This window comes from Leucopleurus acutus (assembly GCF_964270905.1).
Source record: "Leucopleurus acutus genome assembly, chromosome: 9".
Lineage (NCBI taxonomy): Eukaryota > Metazoa > Chordata > Mammalia > Artiodactyla > Delphinidae > Leucopleurus > Leucopleurus acutus.
Window position 1 is genome coordinate 61,113,810 of NC_139144.1, and position 21,586 is coordinate 61,135,395.

Genomic DNA, 21,586 nt, shown 5'->3' on the forward strand with positions numbered 1-21,586 from the left:
GTTTCTAAGAGAATAGATCTTAAAAGTTCTCATCACAAGGGGAAAAAAAAATCTTTGGAACTCTGTCAGGTGATGGATGTTAACTTATTGTGGCGATCATTTTGTAATACATACATGTATTGAATCATTATGTTGTATACCTTAAACTTACACCACATTATATATCAATTATTTCTCAATAAAACTGGGAAAACAAAACAAACAAAAGCAAGCCTGACCTACCAGCTTGGCAAATAAATGAGCCCATTTCCAAAACAAGAACATTTCCTACATTCTGCCAGGTATGAAATTAATTACCTGAGCCATCTTCCTTATGGTGCAGCTTTAAACTTTTCACTCTCCTGCGGTTTCTGAAGCTGAGCTGGAGACAGCTTTGCAAACTATGTTTAACTCAAAGACCTCACCACGGTGTCACTCTGCTCTGGCCCCTGCCCTGGAGCCACACCAGGCCCACCCAGGCTCCCTTCGCCCTGGGAACAGTGATGAGGAGTGCCAGCAGTACAGGGCACCGCAGGCTGCCTCTGGACCTGTCCCCTCTCCAGACATGCTTAGGTGCTCCCTCTTCTCTGCCTCCCACCAGTCCCCACAGCCATACAGGAGCTGTCACTGGGGCAGGTGGCCTAGTGACATCTGTCTGGATCCCCTTGTGGTGGGGGCACCTGAGCCCCAGATATCAGGTCACAAAAGCACAGCTACTTAACATCTGAGTCACCTGGTCCTCCTAAACTTCAGTTTATCTGCTAAGATGGGAATCATGGTGCCTCTGCATTGCAGCCATTATCTCACCACAACCACAACTACCATTTTCCCCCATTTACTACAAGAGGTGTATGACCTGCAATGCCAAATTGCCTGGGGTTACATCCTGCCTCTGCTACTGAATCCCTGGGTAACCATGGCAAGATGCTTGAGTGCTTTGCACCTCAGTTTCTCCCTCTGTAAAATGGGGACAACAACGAGCCTGCCATTCAGAGCTGTTAATTGTGTACTATGTACTTTAACATAGTGAGTGCTGCAGAGTTTGCCAAGCTCAGTGACAAGCTCTGTTAACCCTCCCCATAGAAGTAAGTACCATTATTTATTCCCATCCAACAGATAAATAAACTGTGGTTTAAAAGGATTAAATGATTCAAATGTTAAGTAACTGTGCATTTGAGGACCTCGGGGGTTTCTCTCCGTTTCTCCTTTTGCTTTGAGAAGCCCTAGATCCCACAGGTCAGGCAGGGGTCATCACCTTACTTCCCCAGCTGACGTCAGGCCTTTCAAGTTGTTTCTCCACACATCAAACCTAAACCACAAATCCATTCCTTCACCTTTTCCCAAAGCTAACTCCCATCATGCACCTCAGTCAGGCTCCTCCTCTCTCCCAGGGCCAGGTGGGTCAGGGTGCCCCCAGGCTTCGCCTGAAATCCTCAGGATGATGGGAGGTGCCTCCCTGCAGAGGTAGGAGCCTCCGGGTCTGGACCGTCTGTGCATTTGTTCCGTTTGTTCAGTGATGCGGGCGTTAGGTGATGAGGGCACCTGTTTGCAGGAGTGGCTGCGGGCAGTTTCCTCTCTTCTGCAGTTCACACTTCATAATTAGCTTTAGCCTCACCACCTTCTTAGGTTTCCTGTTCTAGGTTCCTGGCTCACAGAACTCAGATCCCCCTCTGACACTTTCTTCTTAGCACACCCCTGGGAAAGAAGCATGATCTGTCCTTCTGAATGGTCTAATTCTGCACATGGAGTTAGTGTCTATTTTTTCCACAGTGACCTTGGGGCTTTTTCTCTTAGCTTCCATCTGACCTTCAAGTCTGGCTGCTCTGGAGCACACATTAGCAGTTCTCACACCCAGCAGCTAATTGCTCATGTCAGGGAATGTTATTTATCTGCTCTTCCCTGAAGTTCAGAGCCACACACCTGAAAAAGGCCTGTAGAACTTAGTATGGTTTCTTTGTCTCTTCCCCAAAGATCTGGTGTGAAAACTGATTTTCTACCGAGTGGCAATTCTCAAAATGTATTACAGTTTAGAGAAGCACAGTGTGAGAAGTAAGTCTCCCTTCTAACACTGACCACCCCTTCCCCAGGTTACCCCTTCACCAGCATGCCCCTTCCAGAAATACATAGGCCTGTGTGCATCCCTTGTAACTGAGGGGTACTTGTCTTGGACCTTGATTTTTTTTCACTTAATAATATGTCTCAGAGATCTTTCCATATGAAAACATATAGGTGTTCTTCATTCTTTTTAGCGGTTGCACAGTATTCCATTATATACGAAGTCACTTGCATTAGTTTCCTATTGCTGCTGTAACAAATTACCACAAATTTAGTGGCTGAAAACAATACAAATTAATTTTCTTACAGTTTTGGAGGTCAGAAGTCCAAAATTGGTCTTACTGGGCTAAGATCAAGGTGTTGTCAGGGCTCTGTTCCATCCGGAGGCTCTAGGCAGAATTCATCTTCGTGCCTTTTCCTTCTTCTAGAGGCCACCCCATTCCTTGGCTTGTGGCCCCAGCCAGCAGTTGCATCCCTCTGACCTCTGTGTCTCTCATCACATCATGTTCCTTCTGACTCTGACCCTCCTGCCTCCCTCTATAAGGACTCTTGTGGTTACATTAGGCCCACCTGGACAATCCAGGACACTCTCCTCAAGTTACTTAACTAAATTACATCTGGAAATTTCCTTTTGCCACGTAAGGTAACATATTCACAGATTCCAGGGGTTAGGATGTGGACATCTTTGGAGGGCCATTGTTGTGCCTACCACCATACCACAGTTTATGTAATTTGCTTCCTACATATGGAATTTTAGGTTGTCTTTTGCTATTATTACAAGCAGTACTTTAAGGACTATCCTTGTACATATGCCTACAGTGTGTGTCAGAATAGAAGCAACTCCTAGAAAATGAGTTACAGATTCAAAGGGGATGTACTCTTGAAATTTTGAGATATCTTTGTCATGGTAATTAAAAGACTTTATTTTACTTGTGATACTTCTGAATGGACAATTATCGTAAAACCATTTAGAAGGTAATAGAATTTCACTCTCTTTTGCCTCTTATCTGTGATTGCTAGGACTAGGTCCTTGGCTTTAAAAAAGGCTCTGAATCTCAGGCAACCGTTTTAGAAATAGGGATCCAAATTAATTTGTTTGGCTAACCACCTAATACTATAAAGCTGCGGCTATTTAAATGTAAAGTTAATCAAAATTAAATACAATTAAATATTTAGTTCCTCAGTCACACACTGGCCATATTTCAGGTGCCCAATAGTCACATGTGGCTTGTGGCTACCACATGAGACAGTGCAGATCTAGAACAATTCCTTCACTGTAGAAGGTTCCACTGGACAGTGTTACTACAGAGTGATCTTTTTCAAATTAGAACCAACCCACTGCCTGAAGTGCAATTAACTCCATTTATTCAGTGAACACTTATTGAAAGTCTACCTTGTACAAGGCATAAGACGATGATTTTTTTAAAGGTCCCTGTCTCAGGTAGGTCAGAAATCAATGGAGGAGTTTTTTCTGGACTTGCCCCAGGAATACCAACTAACTATAATTGAGAAAATAAAAAGTACTATAATAAGTTCCAATGCAATTTAGGAGCACAAAAGAAGAACATACAGTGTGTGGGTGATCCTGAAGACAATAATTTAGAAGTTATTCTTCTATCTTTAAAAATAGCTTGCTCATTGTTCATTTTTCTAATGTTATTGTTATGTTCTTTGGTATTTTATTTGTAAATAACAAAATGAGGAAGCATTATAGAGAAGAGATTATAATTATAGCAGAGACTCTGGAGCCCGGCTGCATGGGGTTCAAATCTGGACTCCACCATTTACTAGCTGTGTGACCTTGGACATGTTACTTAACCCCTCTGGGCCTCAGTTTTCTCATCCCTTAAATTAGTATTTATCTCACAATGTCACTGTAAGGATTACACGTGTTAATGTCTGTATGCTTAGGACAGGGCCTGGTACTTATTGAGCACCAAGTGCCAGCCATTATTATTATCTAAACATGAATAACTATAATGCTGGAATTTCAGACACCTGGAAATAATCTAAACGTTTCAGTTGGTTCTGAACAGACCATGGATGAGTTCAGTGGTTTGCAGGAATCCACCCAGATCTGACCAGTCAGTGAGATAGATGTGACATACACATGGCTGTCCTGGCTCAGGTCCACGGCCTGCCCTCCCTGGACCCTGGATGGGACAGTGGCAATAAGGCAATGTGCAGCCAGACAGCCTGGATTTCCTCTCTGACATGGACGGAATTTTACACTCTCACGGTAGTTAGTTAAGACCTGGTCATTAGTAAATTTGTCCAAATCCATTTCATAAATTTAGCTAAGTACTACCTCACCCTGTTCCATGTGCTTACTTATAAGTGAGACAAGCAATACATCCTTTTATTGATTCTGACACTCTTCCTCTCAAACTCTCTCCACTGCCTAAAAATTCAGGTTTCTGTGGTGGTCACAGCTGCAGTCATTTCAGTCATGCCTCTCTGTGAATTTCTCCAATTCTCCTGCCCCTTTGAGTCTGTCCTTTTATGGCATTCTCCTCTTCCTGCTTCTGCCTCATTTTTGGTAACCGCTCCCTCTTTCTCTCCATCTTTGTAACGATGCTAATACCCACTAGGACTGGCCTCACAAGATCATTAAAAGAAATAATTAAAGGAACACTCAGCAGATACAAAGTGCTACATAAAGGTGAAATAATAATGCTTTGAACTATAAAAATGTACATTTCACCGCTTTTATTGCAATATGGGTTACCTGACATTTGTATCTGCAAAGCCTACTGCTTCAGAACTAAATTCATCATGCAACATTTGGAAATATATACCATCAAAGCCATTTGTTGTCCTGATTAATCACTTACCACCTGCTTTTAAGTGTCTAGGACTGTTGTTTATCTTTCTGCAACTGTCAACTTCGATCTTAAAGCCAAGCTGCAGGACTTATGACTGTTTTCACCAAAGAAAAAGTTAAAAAAATATACATGAATAAGAGGATAAAACACACCATACTGCTTATAGTTTCTTAATGCAAATTAGCTACAGGGCTCTTCGGAAAAGCAGGAAGGATGAAGCAATTTGTAGGTAGTCTCATTGCACTCAGTACCACCTCTGTTCTGAGGCAGATGCACCCTAAAGTTAATGACACTTCAGTTTCAGGGCCCTGGAACTTGCATGGGTCTCTACCAAGTCCCTGTGTCTGACTAATGCAGTATTCTTTTTCTTAAAGAGCTCCCTCTCCCACCTGTATAAGCACCAAGCTCCACAAAACCTAATGTGTCCTGCTGGTGCCACAGTAATTATCACACACGGCCACTGGCACCAGAGCAGCCGCAATGTGTTCTCTGCTGAGTGATGATCTCTGTCTTGCTGGAGATTGTGCACGATTTGGTCCAACTGTTCATGGACTCGCTGACTTGGGGCCCAGGACACTGTCTCCACCTCTGTTAGGCAGGCCTGTGGGCTGAGAAATCATTCCCTGAACTCCACTCCAAACTTGTTCTTGAGAATCTTACAGATTTGAGAAGAGTTGCTCAGGCACCAATGAGAGAAGAGATTATTTTTGGAAGCCACTCCTTTAATCCAAGGTTTCTCAACCTCAGCACTATTGACATTTTGTGCCAGATAATTCTTTGTTGGAGGATGAGGTGGGAGGCTGTTACAGGATATTCACCTGCATCCCTGGCTTCTATGCAGTTCATCACCCCTCCCCCACCCTCAACCCAAACAAGTTGTGAAAACCAAAAGTGTCTTCAGACATTGCCAAATGTCCCCTGGGGCAGAATCTCCTCTGTTCAAGAACAACTGCTTAATCAAACATTCCAGCAAAACCCTAAGATGAAAACTTTCCTTTTGTCTTGAATAACAAACTAGGCATTTTGCTGCTCACTGGCAAGCCCTCCTGGACTCCAGTGCAGGCAGGACTTTTGACTGGCAAAAAAAAGCCAATTGTTTATTCACAGATGACATGATCTCGTACATACAAAATCTTAAGGAATTCATACACACACAAATCTATTAGAATTAATGAATGAGTTTGGCAAGATTGCAGGACACAAGATCAATATACAAAAATTAATCATATTTCTGTATATCAGCAATGAATAATTAAAAATGAAATTAAGAAAATAATTCCATTTATAATAGCATCAAAAAGAACAAAATACTTAGGAATAAATTTAACAAAAGAAGTACAAGTTGTGGACACAGAAAACTATACAATAAAACATTGTTGAAAGAAATTAAAGATGTAAGTAAATATGTATGACATTTCATTGGAAGACTTAATATTGTTAAGATGGCAACACTCCCAAAATTGATCTATAGCAATACAACCCAAATTTATCAGCTTAATTCCTAACAAAATCGCAGCTGCAATTTTTTTTACAGGAATTTACAAGTTGATCCTAAAATTCCTATGGAAATTCAAAGGACCTAGAACAGTCAAAACAATCTTGAAAGAGAAGAAGGTTGGAGGACTAATACTTCCTAATCCCAAAACTTACTATAAAATTACACTAATCAAGCTAGTGCAATACTGGCTTAAGGATAGACATACAGATCAATGGAATAGAATTGAGAGTGTAGAAATAAACCTCTATATTTATGGTCAAGTGATTTTCAACAATGGTAAGACAGTGCATTGAGGGAGATAATAGACATTCCAATAAATGATGTTGGGACAACAGTCTAACAATAGCCATGTGAAAAGAATGAAGTTAGACCTCTACCTCACACCATATATAAAAATTGATTCAAAAAGACCTAAAGACCTAAATGTAAGAAATAAAACTCATAGAAGAAAACATAGAAGTAAATCTTAGTTTAGGCAATGGTTTCTTAGATTTGTCTCCAAAAGTACAGGTAACAAAAGAAAAAAATAAATTAGACTTAATTGAAACTGAAATTTTGTACTCCAAAGGACATCATCAAGAAAATGAAAAGATCAGCCATAATATGGGATAAAATATTTGCAAATTATCTGATAAGGGACTTGGATCCAGAATATAGGAAGAATCCTTACAACTCAACAATAGAAAGACAAATAATCCAATTTTAAAAGAAGCAAAAGATTTGAATTGACATTTTCCCAAAGAAATGGCCAATAAGCATATGAAAAGATACTCAACATCATTAACTATCATGACATGCAAATCAAAACCACAACGAGATACCATTTCATACTCACTAGGATGGCTTAATTAACCATCCTAATGGGTATAGATGGTTATAAAAAGCAAAAGCAATACATAACAACAAGTGTTGGCAAGGATGTGGAGAAGTTGGAATCCTCATACATTATTGGTAGGAATGTAAACTGATGCAGTCCCTTTGGAAAATAGTTTGACATTTCCTCAAAATGTTAAACACAGTGTTATAATGATCCAGAAATTCCATTTGTAGGTATTGAACTGAAATATGAGCATGAAACATGAGAAATGTGAATGAGAATTGAAAATATATACCCCCACAAAAACTGTACATGAATGTTCACAGCAGCATCATTCATAATAGACAAAAAGTGGAAACAACCCAAATGTCCATCAACTAATGAATGGATAAACACAATGTGGTATATCATATAATAGAATATTATTCAGCAGTAAAAAGGGATGAAGTAGTAATACATGCCACAACAATAAACGTTGAAAACATTATGTTAAGTAAAAGAAGTCAGTCACAAATGACCACATATAGTATGATTCCATTAAATGAAATGTCCTTGATAGGCAAATCTATAGAGACAGAAAGTAGATTAATGGTTGTCAGGGACTGAGCCGGGGAAGGCGGGGACAGGGAGGAGGCAATGGGAAGTGACCGTTAATGGGTAGGGGGTTTCTTTTGGATGATAAAACTGTTCTGTAATAGATAGTGGTGATGGTTGAACAACTTTGTGAATATACTAAAATCCACTGAATTGTACACTGAAAAAATAAACTAAACGACAGAGCAGTTAGAAGGAAAAAAGCCAATCATTCAGAGAGAAACAGGATTGCTATAAGAACTTCATCAGAGAGGGTCTTCTGGAGAATGAAAGGCTATGGAAGACAATAATCTAGTATATCTTGCTGAGGGTGAGAGAAATGCCTTACCACATTCTGATAACAGCTGCTTTAAGTCTGTCATTGGTAATGGGGCTCCTGGAGAACCTGCCTCTTCCACCTCTCCCCACATTATCTGAGCTATGAGTTAATCTGATGAAACATGAAGACAGCACAGGAGGGAGTCACTGATAAAACCCACAGAGAAAGACCCAGAAAAACACTAGCTTATAAAGTATGATATACCACAAGTGAGGAGTGCCAGTGCAAAGGACTATATGCCTCCTTCATTCCCATAATGAAAATGAAGTTTCCACCCAGGAACTGGATCCAGACTGTCTTAGTCCATTCGGGCTGCTATAATGGAATACCATAGACTGGCTGACTATCAACAACAGACATCTATTTCTCACCGTTCTGGAGGCTGGACCCATGTCCCGAGATCATGACTCTGACTGATTCAGTGTCTGGTGAGGGTTGTCTTCTTGCTGTGTCCTCACATGGCAGAAGGGGTGAAAGAGCTCTCTGGGGTCTCTTTTATAAGGGCACTAATCCTATGATTGGGGTTCCACCCTCATGACCTAATCATCTCCCAAAGGCCCACTTCCAAATACCATCACATTGGGGATTAGGTTTCAACACATGAATTTTGAGGGGCATGTGCATTCAGTCTCTAGCACAGACCTTATTCCTGCTTTTTATGTGTTGTAGAAATTTACTTCCTTTGTGGTTTTCCCCCTGCTAATTGCATTAGATTCAGGACTGCCTTTTTTGTGGTTTATTTTGAATACAGCAAGAAAAAAGTTAAAAAAAATAATAAAAAAGAAGAAAAAAAAGGCACTGGAGATAAGAACAGTAAACAAAACAGACCCCAAATCCCACTCTTGTGGAACTTATATTCTAGTGACTAAATGCTAAGTGTTTGTCCAGGGGCGTTATATACACTCATTAAATTCCTGACATAGCCTTGTGAGATAGCTATGGTTATAATCCCTGTTACCAATGAGGAAAAGTAAAGCTCAGGGAGGCCTCTTTACGTGTCTAAGCTCACACTGCAAGGGAAGGGCCACAGTTTGAATCCAAGGAACTGACTCTAGAAACTGAGCCCTTAATCACTATGTCCACAGTTCCCCAAAAAGTGTGCCAAGGTGCCCCAGAAGACCACAGGGAACTAAAGATCATGGCAGGAGCTTTTAATTTTTAAGAGAAATACAAAGGCATATATCAGACACCACATAAATTCCTGCTCTTAAGTTGTTTGGAACTAAACTAATAAATAAAACCATTAGATATTTCTTTTGATGCAGGGGCACTATGAAATATGACTAATATTATTAGCATAATATTATGCTAAAGGCACTGTGAACTGAGAGAAGTTTGGGAACTTCTGTACTATGCTATTGTCCATTTACATGTCTAGTTCCCCCTCTAGACCACAAGCTCTTGAAGGCAGCCTGGCACACAGTAGGTACACCAAAAATGTTTGTGGAATCAATGAATAATTAGAATAGAAGTAAAGGGGAGGGCTTCCCTGGTGGCACAGTGGATAAGAATCTGCCTGCCAATGCAGGGGACATGGGTTCAGTCCCTGGTCCGGGAAGATCCTACGTGCCATGGAGCAACTAAGCCCGTGCGCTACAACTACTGAGGCTGCGCTCTAGAGCCCGTGAGCCACAACTACTGAAGCCTGCGTGCCTAGAGCCCGTGCAGCAGAAGAGAAGCCACTGCAATGAGAAGCCTGCACACCGCAACGAAGAGTAGCCCCCGCTCGCCGCAACTAGAGAAAGCCTGCGTGCAGCAACGAAGACCCAATGCAACCAAAAATAAATAAAATTGAAATTAAAAAATTTAAAAAAAAAAGAAGTAAAGGGGAGATGTATACATGACTCAGAGCCAAGATATAAGTAGCAAGGACAACAGAGAGAAGCAATGGCAGAAGGGAGTGCAATATTTGGGGAATAGAAATTATATGGGGAACATAATATAAACAAGGCAGTATGTATAGTGAAGTAGTTAAGCACGTGTTCTCCGAAGCCAGGCTGGCTTTGAATCCCAGCTCTGCCACATACTAGCTCGGCGATCTTGGGAAAGTTCCTTAACTTTCCTGGGCCTCAGTTTTCTCATCCATGAAATGAAATGGAGTTAAAAAAATTATTGTGACGGGTTAAATAAGTCTACATGAATGGATTGCTTAGAATAGTGTCTAGCACGTGATGACTGTTACATATCTGCTGTTTGATATTATTACTCCAGTTCTATTCAACCAGGTTAATTTTTTCATGAATTTGAACTCATTTGGGCTCTATGAGGAAGCTGATGGCAGCTAGTGTGACCCATTGCTCCAGTTTTCCTGAGTCTGAGAGGTTTCTCTGGAGATGAGACTTCCGGTGCTAAATCTGGGAAAGTCCTGGGCAAATTGGGATGAGTTGGTCACCCTAGTTGGCAGCTCATCTCTTTAGCTCTGCAGGGAATCTGACTGTAGGCTTATTCCTGGCTTAGGAGGGGTCACTTCCCTGGCAGGTCCAGAGGAGGCAACAGTGAGGGATTCAGGTTGCTTTGTGGCTGAGCGGCAGGTGGCAGGAAGTGTGCGATTTAAGGCAGGAAGGCATATATGGTTGAGATTTATGTAACAGAATAAGAGCAGAGGAGAGGATCCATCAACCACCTACCTCTGCAAGGCACCGTGTTGCTCAGAATGTCTGACTTCAAAAGTTTTCAGAGAAGAAGAATAAATAGCTTTAATTGAATTTTATAGATAATTCACATTACTCAAAGATTATTGAACCATGTATATATATATGCCAAAAAGTCTTCCTCCACTCCTATCCCCTAGTCAGTTAGCTCTCAACACACAGAGGTCATCCGCTCAGTGTTTCTTTAGCCACATACAAGAAAATATGAATATACATGCTTATTTTACCTTCATTCTGGTATCAGATGACTATAAAAGTGGATGCAAGCCTTCTGGTCACTGGAGAGGCTATACTTGAATAAATGGGCAACTGACAGCCAATGTCAAAAGGACTGTTCACTTCGGGTCCACTGACAAATGGGGGTTTGGGACCTGGAGAATTGAGGCTGAGACCTGGGAGGTGGTGACAACAGCATGGCCCAGCCGCTTCTTAGGGTGCAATGACATGCCAGCCAGCCTGCAGAGATGACATCTTCATCTCTTCCCTCTCTCACTTCCAGGTAAGGACTGCAACTTTTTACTTATTCATTGTCAAGATTCACAACCACTTTTATATAGATTGGTCCCGCTATTTTCAATGTTGTTGTTGGTGTTCATTTTTATTCCCTTTGTCATATTATCACTTCAGGATGTTTGACAGCCACCCCCTTCCTTGCCTACAAATTAGCATCGCTGTCTCCTGTTATCTTGGTTTCTAACTGGTGGTTTTAGTTTTGTTATGACTAATGCTATATTTAGGCACTTGTCAATTCCGCTCCAAAAGTTGTGAGAGACAGAGAAAGAAGATGCTGTAACTGTGGGCTGGGTTTACCCACAGGTTTTGCCCAACCCTCTTGCTTTATCCCCTTAGGCCATCACCCCTCCCCCACCTTTCTGCTTGCCATTCTTACCTCCTCTTTTTTTCTTATGGTTAATTCCTTCCTACATCTCAAACCTTCCAACTGAGTTCACTTACATTCTGATGGCTGTACCTTCTTTAGAATTTCTTTGAATGAGGGTTAGCTGGTAATAAATTATCTGCTTTTGTTTCTTTACAAAGGTATTTATTGCCCTCATTATTGAAAGTTATTTTCACTGGGAAATAGATAAAATTCTACATTGGTAGCTATTTTCTTTCAGCACATGGAAAATATTTTTATTAAATGTATAATAGACCTTATCACTCTGCATTCCATGTCCTTTCATCTCTCTTCCATTTTTTCCCCATCTTCTTTTCTCTGGCTATGTCCCGGATACTTTCTTCTAATACTACTGTTAACCCCATCTATTAAGTTTTTTATTTGACTTACTAGTTTCATTTCAAGACATTCAATTTAGTTCTTTCTTAAATATGCTAGATCACGTTTTATATTTTCTATATCTGCCACTTGTGCCTAATAATTCCAATACCTCAATTATTTGTGGGTCTGTTTCTACTTTCTATTGTTTCTGCTGTTCTCATGTATGATGTCTAATTTCCTTGGGTGCTTGGTTATTTTTGACATGTGCTTCTCACTGCCTTTGAAAAGTTCTATGTGGGAGTTCTTTGAGGCCAAGAATAAAGGTGCCCCCTCTACAAAGACGTTGTCTTTGTTGTTGCCACATGAATAACTATTGTCAGTCTGGGATGACTTTAAACTAAACTCATGATGTGAGGTTCTTTTGGACCACACACAGGATGTAAATTTGAGGTAAAATTCTTTGTGAGGGCTATTTTGTGGTTAAAAAAATCTCAGTATGGGTTTCCCCCCTGCTTAGCCCAGCGCAAAGGCAATTGCCTTGCCTCCCCTGGGGTTGGGGTCAGTGTTGGCTTTACTTTTGGTTTGGTCTTACCATGCGGTCCCTTCTTATTGTAGGGGTTTTCTGTTATATTCCCAACTTGGGATGGGCTTGAGACTCAGATTTCTCTCCTTCTTTCTTTCATCACAACAAATACAAGTTCAGAGTTGCTGGGATTGACACACGATCTCAGGGCACGAGGAGCTGCCGCATTCACTTCTCTCTCTGTTTTTGGCTTTTGCTTAGGTATTTTTTTCATTTGACAGATCTTCCTTGTCTTAAGGGATACTTTTTTTAAAAATGTTTTTCCAGCATTTTTAATTGCTTTCAGTGGGAGGGTTGATCTGAATAACTAGCTTGCCATTATCAAAAAGAGCAATATAATCACCTATTTTTTTTAATAGCTGTGTACTTTTCTATTATACTCATATACCAAAGTAATTTAACCACTCTCTTATAAGGGATATTTTTTCTAATCTTTTTTTTTTTTTTTTTTGCGGTACGCAGGCCTCTCACTGTTGTGGCCTCTTCCGTTGCGGAGCACAGGCTCCGGACGCGCAGGCTCAGCGGCCATGGCTCACGGGCCCAGCCGCTCCGCGGCATGTGGGATCTTCCCAGACCGGGGCACGAACCTGTGTCCCCTGCATCGGCAGGCGGACTCTCAACCACTGCGCCACAAGGGAAGCCCTCTAATCTTTTGATCTTACAGTAAATAATACTGTAACAAACGAATTTCCACATCTACCATTTATATATACACATACATTTTTCTGTAAATTATCAGAAGTGGATATCAGGACCAAAATGTATTATACATTTTTACTTTTGATAGTTTATCACCCAGTTATACACCAATGCACCAGCAATGTATGCGAGTTTCACCACTGCTTTCCTAACTGAGTGTTAGAACACTTTTGAATTTGGGGGAAGGCAGCTCTTAAAACTATGTTCTCAAGTGCTGCCTTGGCTTGTCTAGAAATTGTGGCCATGAGATTGTGATCAAGGTGAGACCTGCTTAGGGTGGTCCACAACTGCTTTTAAAACCCACCATAAGATGCAAACTAGTTGATCGTTCAGTCATATCCTTGAGCCCCGTAGTGTCTTGACTTAAATAAACTGTAAGCCCATGAAGGACAGAGATCAAGTTAGAATTTAATGATAATTCTGATTTCCCAAAGATCTAGCACAGAGAGACCTGAGCCGGATCTGAATTGGGGGCTAGGAAATGTGACTTCTCCAACACTGAATTTGTCCATATGGCCCTGAAATTTTTCTAGAAGCTCATTATTGGATGAACTTTATCTCTTTTGAAAAGGTATGCATATTATTGATTAAAGTCCTTATCTTTACATCTTTATTGGAGTATAATTGCTTTACAGTGGTGTGTTAGTTTCTGCTTTATAACAAAGTGAATCAGTTATACATATACATATGTTCCCATATCTCTTCCCTCTTGCATCTCCCTCCCTCCAACCCTCCCTATCCCACCCCTCTAGGTGGTCACAAAGCACCAAGCTGATATCCCTGTGCTATGCGGCTGCTTCCCACTAGCTATCTATTTTACGTTTGGTAGTGTATATATGTCCATGCCACTCTCTCACTTTGTCAACAGGAACAATTCTTAAGCAACACTTAGTGTTATGGACTGAACTGTGTCCCACCCCCTGCCCCTCATTCATATGCTGAAGTCCTAACCCCCATTATCTCAGAATGTATTTGGAGAAACGCCTTTAAAAAAGGCGTTTTTAAAGAGGTAATTACAGTTAAATGAGGTCATCAGAGCGAGCCCTAAATTTTCTAGTGTCCTTATAAGAAGAGATTAGACACACACGAACATACACAGAGGGAACACCTTGTGAAGAAACAGGGAGAAGATGACCACCTGCAAGCCAAGGAGAGAGACCTCAGAAGAAACCAACTCTGCTGACACCTTGATCTTAGACTTCTAGCTTCCAGAACTCTAAGAAAATAAATTTCTGTTGTTCGAGCCACACTGTCTGTGGTACTTTGTTATGGTCACCTTAGCACATGAATACAGCTAGGGATGGCCAAGGAATTATGTCAGTACAAAATGTCTGAGTTTTAATTATCTACAGCTTTTTTTTTTTTTTTTTGCTGTACTTGGGCCTCTCACTGTTGTGGCCTCTCCCGTTTCGGAGCACAGGCTCCGGACGCGCAGGCTCAGCGGCCATGGCTCACGGGCCCAGCCACTCTGTGGCATGTGGGATCTTCCCGGACCGGGGCACGAACCCGTGTCCCCTTCATCAGCAGGCGGACTCTCAACGACTGCGCCACCAGGGAAGCCCTACCTACAGCTTTGAGATCAAGAAAATATGGTGAATGAAAACTTATTTGAAAACTTACTTGCCTGTCTCTGGACTACTTATTTTAATATACTCCTTAAAGAGTCCACAAAGTCATTCAATTCTGAGAAAAGTGAAAAATTTTCTGTGAAACTTTCAGCACTGTTAGATTTTCTTATTCTTATTTTTTGGTGAAAGCACTATGATATGAAATGGCATAACATATATTGATAACTAGAACTTTTCAGTAGTTATAAGTCAGACTTACAGTTCTCTTTGTACTATGTTCCCCCATAATGGAATAAAGAGTCCAGGTTGGTCCTGGGTCCCTGGCAAAGGTAGACGTTCAATACCAATGCCTCATTGGATGGCTGGGGGATACAGTGGGATAGATTGCACGCACTTCTGTGGATGAAGGCAATCTGAGGCTCACTCAGAAACCAACCCCTAGATATTAAGCCAAGATTTTGAAGCCCCTGTTTTCTCTCCTTCAGTAGATGAGGGTAGAATTTGGCTCAGAAGGTGTCAGGAGATGCATGCTGGGATTGTCAACAGGATACCTGCTTACTAGCAAGTTGAAGAGCAGCCTTTTGGAACACAATTTGCAAACTATTTATATGTGTTTACTGAGATAGAAAAAATAACTTTCATTTGCTTAATAAATTTTCTATTGTTTATTTTACAGACTATGCTAAAAAATAATATTTTGCATTTTTGAGGAGGATTTTCAAAAATCTTCATTTGATATTCTTTTGGCCAAAGAAGAATACTTATGTTAGCATGGAGAAAAGACTTAACGCTTGTGGTCTGTTTTTCTTTTATATTTTGAATTTAATGGAGGCTTCAGTCATATTCTGTTGGCATATGCTATGCTCTGGATATCTATTCAAATTGCTAAAGACCTGGATGAAAATAACTTCTTTGTAAATCCCTTATATTATACACATGCCTAACTGCCATACCGATATTCCCCTAGAATCCATCACAGTTCTGAAAGCATTAAGAGATTTGCAAACTTAAATAAAGAAGACACATTTAAATAAGGATGAACTTAAAAAAATTAAGATCCCTCACTTCAGGTACTTTATTTTAAAAAAAGGAAAGAAAACATACCATAGCCAAACCAAATATTTTGAGATTTCTCTCAAACTTCCCACATCTTTTCACTTTATAATGTAAACCTGAATAGGAAGTCTATAGAAGAATTTCACACTGCAACAATATTAATACTTCTTATTTTTGAAATAATTTCAAAAGCACAGAAAAGCCATAGGAATAGTTCAAAGATCTCCTATCTATCCATCAGAGACCCTAGTCAAGTTTCACCAACTGTCCTGGCAGTGTCCTTCATAGCAAAATGACCTAATACAGCATCATCTGTTGCTTTAAGTTGTCAAACCCCTTTAGCCTCTTTCAGTTCAGAACAATTCCACAGTCCTTCCTTGACTTGCAGGACTAGAACATTTTTTAAGAAAACGGGCAAGTTATTTTATAGAATGGTCCTCAATTTAGGGTTGTCTGATGTTTCCTTATACTTAGATTCAGGTTATGTGTGCATTTTTGGCAGGAATACCTGAAAAGCAATACTAAATTCTCCTCGTATCCTGTCAGGTGGCACATGATTTCAATCTGGTCATGTTACATTTAATGTTACAACTGAATAAGGTAGTGTCTACCAGTTTACTTCACTGAAAAGCTATTCTTTTCTCCTTTATAATTTTTCTTTTCATTTTTTTTTTTGGCTGTGCTGCGAGGCTTGAGGACCTTAGTTCCCTGACTAGGGATTGAACCCACGCCCTTGGCAGTAAAAGCACAGAGTCCTAACCACTGGACAACCAGGGAAATTCCTTCCCCTTTATAATTGTAAGTCTTTCGTGAGGAGATACTTTGAGGCTATGTAAATATTCTGTTTGTCATCTTTTACACACAAATTGTAGCATCCATTGACATTTCTTGCCTGAATTGAGTTTTGCTAAGATTGCTGGATAATGGTGATTTTCTTTTTTATTTCTCTTACGTTTAACAGTTGGCAACCTACTAAATGGAAGAGGTTTTCCTTCTCCCATTTATTCATTTGTTTGTTTAAACCTGCATGGACTAAAAGGATATTTTATTCAATGGAGTATAATTCATCCCTATCATTATTGATCTCAAATTGTCCCAGATTTGCCCAGTGGTTGGCTCTTCAAACTGGCTTCTACATCCTTTTGATATGCCCTTATCATTTTTTGCATACTTCATTACTTCCTGACATTAAATTACCTTTCATACTCATCTTGTGCTTTTGCTGCCACAGTCCTGAAATCAGTCATTTTTTCTTAGACCTCTTCAACTGTCAGTGGAAAATAGTTTCTAGAAATCAAGATCTGCATGCTGAGTATGCTTATTGCTATGGGCTATTGCAGTTTCCAGGAACTCTCAGTGCACAGAACTACAATGGAACAGAGATACATCTATATTCATATTACTATCTGCCTATCTATCTATCCACCTCCCTCCCTCCCTCCCTATATATCTATCCAAGTTCACAACAGTACTTCCAATTCAGTTCAAACACAATATCACAGGGTTCATTATCCTTCTCCCTTTTTATACTTCTAATTCCCTTATCTGACAGCAAGAAATCTGGCTCCATAATCCTCAGTATATTTACTTATTTGTTCAATCCCCCTGTATGCAACAAATTCTCTAACCTGCTGGGCCACCATTCATTCAACTGCTTTCTTGCTGTACTTCTTGCTTGGGCTTCCTCAATGACCTTTTAAATTAACTATTAAGGAGGCAAGGAAGGAAGAAAGAAAGGAAGGAAGGGAGGAAAGAGGGAAGGATATTAATTATAATACTGATTATGGATAAGTATATGAATAGAAAGTCTGAATCAGCAGAGGGAGAAACACTCCCAAATTCATTCTACAAAGCCACCATCATCCTGATACCAAAACCAGAAAAAGATATCACAAAAAAAGAAAATTATAGACCAATATCACTGATGAACATAGATGCAAAAATCCTCAAAAAAGTACTACCAAACAGAATCCAACAGAACATTAAAAGGATCATCCACCATGATCAAGTGGGATTTATCCCAGGGATGCAAGAATTCTTCAATATATGCAAGTCAATCAATGTGATACACCACATTAACAAATTAAGGAATAAAAACCGTATGATCATCTCAATAGATACAGAAAAAGCTTCTGACAAAATTCAACACCAATTTATGATAAAAACTCTCCAGAAAATGGGCATACAGGGAACCTATGTCAACATAATGAAGGCCATACATGGCAAACCCACAGCAAGCATCACACTCAATGGTGAAAAATTGAAAGCATTTCCTCTAAGATCAGGAACAAGACAAGGATATCCACTCTCACCACTCTTATTCAACATAGTTTTGGAAGTCCTAGCCACAGCGATCAGAGAAGAAAAAGATATAAAAGGAATTCAAATTGGAAAAGAAGAAGTAAAACTGTCACTGTTTGCTGATGACATGATACTATACATAGAAAATCCTAACGATGCCACCAGAAAACTAATAGAACTAACCAATGAATTTGGTAAGGTTGCAGGATACAAAATTAATGCACAGAAATCTCTGGCATTCCTATCCACCAAAAATGAAAAATCAGAAAGAGAAATTAAGGAAACACTCCCATTTACCATTGCAACAAAAAGAATAAAATACCTAGGAATAAACCTGCCTAAGGAGATGAAAGACTTGTACTCAGAAAACTATAAAACACTGAGGAAAGAAATCAAAGATGACATAAATAGATGGAGAAATATACCATGTCCTTGGATTGGAAGAATCAATATTGTGAAAATGACCATACTACTCAAAGCAATCTACAGATTCAATGCAATCCCTATCAAACTACCAATGGCATTCTTCACAGAATTAGAACAAAAAATTTAAAATTCATATGGAAACACAGAAGACCCCGAATAGCCAAAGCAATCTTGAGAAAGAAAAATGGAGTTGGAGGATTCAGGCTCCCTGACTTCAAACTATACTACAAAGCTACAGTAATCAAGACAGAACGGTACTGGCACAAAAACAGAAATATAGATCAATGGTAGAGGAGAGAATGCTCAGAGACAAACCCACGCACCTATGGGCACCTAATTTCCGGCAAAGGAGGCAAGAACATACAATGAAGAAAAGACAGCCTCTTCAATAAGTGGTGCTGGGAAAACTGGACAGCTACATGTAAAAGAATGAAATTAGAACACTTCCTAACACCATAAACAAAAATAAACTCCAAATGGATTAAAGACTTAAATGTAAGACCAGACACTATAAAACTCTTAGAGGAAAACATAGGAAAAACACTCTTTGACATAAACCACAGGAGGATCTTTTTCGACCCACCTCCTAGAGTAATGGAAATAAAAACAAAAATGAACAAATGGGAATTAAATTTAAAAGCTTTTGCACAGCAAAGGAAACCATAAACAAGACAAAAAGACAACCCTCAGAATGGGAGAAAATGTTTGCAAATGAAACAACAAAGGATTAATCTCCAAAATATACAAACAGCTCATGGAGCTCAATATCAAAAAAACCAAACAATCCAGTTAAAAAATGGGTGGAAGACCTAAATAGGCATTTCACCAAGGAAGACATACAGATGGCCAAGAGGCACATGAAAAGATGTTCAACATCACTAATTATTAGAGAAATGCAAATCAAAACTACAATGACGTATCACCTCACACCAGTCAGAATGGCCATCATCAAAAAATCTAGAAACAATAAATGCTGGAAAGGGTGTGGTGAAAAGGGAACCCTCCTGCACTGTTGGTGGGGATGTAAATTGTTACAACCACTATGGAAAACAGTATGGAACTTCCTTAAAAAACTAAAAATGGAACTATCATATGACCCAGCAATCCCACTACTGGTCATATACCCTGAGAAAACCATAATTCAAAAAGAGACATGTACCACAATGTTCATTGCCACACTATTTACAATAGCCAGGACATGGAACCAACCTAATATCCATCAACAGATGAATGGATAAAGAAGATGTGGCACATATATACAATGGAATATTACTCAGCCATAAAAGGAAACGAAATTGAGTTATTTGTAGTGAAGTGGAGGGACCTAGAGTCTGTCATATAAAGTGAAGTAAGTCAGAAAGAGAAAAACAAACACTGTATGCTAACGCATATATATGGAACCTACAAAAATAGAAAAATGGTACTGATGAAACTAGTTGCTGGGCAGGAATAAAGAGGGAGACACACAGAATGGACTTGAGGACATGGGGTGGGAGGGCGAAGCCAGGGTGAAGTAACAGTAGCATCGACATATATACACTACCAAATGTAAAATAGCTGGCTGGAGGGAAGCAGCAGCATAGCACAGGGAGATTGGCTCGGTGCTTTGAGATGACCTAGAGGGGTGGGATAGGGAGGATGGAAGTGAAGCTCAAGAGGGAGGGGATATGGGGACATGTGTATGCATATGGCTGATTCACTTTGTTGTGCAACAGAAACTAACACAGTATTGTGAAGCAATTATATTCCAATAAAGATCTACCAAAAAAAAAAGAAAGTCTGTGAATCAGAGAAAGAAAATACAAAAATAGGGATCCACCTGATTGAGAAGGTAGTATAAGAAGGCAGGTGAGGCTAGGTTATGTTGCAGTGATAAACAACCGTAACATCTTAGCCCTTTCAAACAACAAACATTTATTTCTTGAGCCCACCTGTGTGGCTCTGCAAGGTGACTGCTCTTTGTGCAGTGGCTCAGGCTGCTTTGACCTTATTGTCCCGCCATCTTGTTTTTTTGTTTGTTTGTTTATTTGTTTGCGGTACGCGGGCCTCTCACTGTTGTGGCCTCTCCCGTTGCAGAGCACAGGCTCCGGACGCGCAGGCTCAGCGGCCATGGCTCATGGGCCCAGCCGCTCCACAGCATGTGGGATCTTCCCGGACCGGGGCACGAACCCGTGTCCCCCGCATCGGCAGGCGGACTCTCAACCACTGCGCCACCAGGGAAGCCCAGCCATAAATATTTTTGAACTCCAAGATAATTAAGATAAAGGTCACATTATAGTAACTAAGAATATCATTTTTAAATGATTTATTCTGAATTTACATGGGACTTACATCTGAATTTAGAGGTGGTTCACGTAGTTTTCATTCTGAAAAACTTGTTAGTAACTATGTAAGTTAGCCATTGCCAAACCTGGCCACACATTAGAATCCTCTGGGAAGGTTTATGAAAATCGTTGCCTGGCCCTTACTTGCAGAGATTCAGATTGAATTGGCATGGGTGGGGTCTGGATAGAAGTAGTTTAAAAAATTTCCCAGGTGAGTCTAATGCAAAGCCAGGATTGGAATCCCTGTGCTCAGTCCTGACACTGTTGTACTTGCCAGTCCTTCAGCCTTTACACCACCTCCACAGGGAAACCTCCCCACCCGCTAGGTCTAGGTTATGTGATCTTAAGCCCCTCTGTATTTTCTCTATGATATCCTTTATCACAGGACACTCTGTTTGCCTGGATGCTTTCCTGTATCTGGCTGTAAGCTCTATAAAGATAGGGATGTGTCATCTTCATTTATTGAATGCCCAGCTCCAGGCATGATGCCTAACACATAGTAGTTGCTCATTTAATGTGTGTTGAATATATTAGTAAATTATTACATAAAACTGGACTTAAAACTTTAAGATACCTGCACCCCAATGTCCACGGTAGCACTATTTATAATAGTCTAGACATGGAAGCAATCTAAATGCACATCGACAGATGAATTGATAAAGAAGATGTGGT